We start from the raw sequence: 1,561 nt of genomic DNA, 5'->3' as shown, positions 1-1,561 counted from the left end.
TTGCTTTTAGGGATTTAAGATAGCTTTAATGATGACCGTTTTCACACATACCGGTTTTCAAGATCATTTACTGCAGCTCTTAGTCCAAATTAAGAGCATATGTGAAGGGAATCAGTTCAAACTAAATTGATTATCCTTCACAAAACCACCATCAATAACCTACAACAGCAGACAAATTGAATGTAGTTAATTTTCCTTTGCAACAAGTGGTAGTGTTTAAAAATGTATATCTTGATTAGCCTGATTCTTTATCTGATGAAACCAAATGCAGCTTTGCATTACATTTTCAAAAGTGCATTAGCTCAAAGAGGGAAAAAAGGTTTTTTCACGCTTCATGCTGATTCTAGTTATCCTTTATGATTGACATTAAAATTTCCTTTTTCTTCCAAGTTACATTGGGCAAAAAAGCTGAATACAAATCTTACAGCATAGGCACTGACGTAAAAGTAAAACTATGATTGTTGTTTTTTTCCATTTACAGCTAAACCCATTACCCTTCATCAAGCCATCATCTTCCTCACTTCATTAATACTGTACACGCCTCTGTGCAGGGGTGTCAACGTTGTTTTAGAGCTGGCAAAAACAATGGCTTCTTTTAAATAACTCACAAAAGACAAAGCGAAAGTGAGGAGGAGTGGGGATAATGTGTTTGTCCCACATTACAAAAGCTTTGAGAGGAAAATAAAGCCACCCCTGTTTCCAGCTTCCCCTGCTCGTCTATTCTCTCCTTTCTACTCCTGAAACTGTTTTCTAAGAGGAAGGTTGAGTGAAGGTGAAGTGTGGGAGCAGTGGTCCACATGATGCACAAGCATCAGCAGGGGATGCAGCTCATTCTTTGCTTTATCTTCACTGAATATTCTCAGAGGTTTTACCCATCTTCTCATGCACACTACCTTCCCACTGTTGTGCTGTAAATATTTTTAAGTATTTCTTTTTTTTTTTAATCCTCAAAGTTGTTTTCACAAGGCATACTGTGAATCTTAGTGCTCTCCAGACGCACACTTTTCAACACTTCTGGAAATACACCTTGTTATTTGGCTTTGTGATACTTGAAACGGTTTAGAAAAACATTCTGCATTCTCTCTGTGTATGTCATGTTCTCGTGCACAAATTATTTTCACACATGCATACACACATTGCTCATTTCCAAACCTAAGATGATGACCTATACTGTTGAAAGCAATGCCCTTCAAATTGGAGAACACAGCGACAGTGAGTGTGTGCTGTGTCCTGTAGGTGTTTTCCTGTTTGAACATCATTAGTGTGTCCATGGGCTCAGAGGACTCATTCAGCAGCTCATTCCTTCAGAGGACATACACCTGCTTTTACACACACTCAGAAGCTTCAGTGCTGCAGCTATTCCTCTGTTTGTGTGTGTGTGTGTGTGATTTTTTTCAACTTTGTTCTCGACTCAGATCAAAAATAGCGGGTCTTCATCAGAGACCCTGAAACCAATCACTCTCACTGCTGATTGTTGGCACTGCAATCCATTACATTTCTTTCAAAGTCATCTCCTTTCTCCTGTATTCAACCACATCCCATTGTCTCCCCCCCCCCCCTC

General features: G+C 39.4%; 1 protein-coding gene across 5 annotated transcripts in view; it reads right to left on the bottom strand.

Annotated features, from left to right (window-relative positions):
- The window catches only part of utrn (utrophin), a 160,206-nt gene that overhangs the window by 14,773 nt on the left and 143,872 nt on the right, over window positions 1-1,561 (bottom strand). The window lies entirely within an intron of this gene.

Source organism: Monopterus albus, unplaced genomic scaffold (genome assembly GCF_001952655.1).
Source record: "Monopterus albus unplaced genomic scaffold, M_albus_1.0 scaffold9.1, whole genome shotgun sequence".
NCBI classification, from domain to species: Eukaryota; Metazoa; Chordata; class Actinopteri; order Synbranchiformes; family Synbranchidae; genus Monopterus; species Monopterus albus.
The sequence above is the reverse complement of the archived record's forward strand: the minus strand, read 5'-3'. Positions and strand labels throughout refer to the sequence as shown.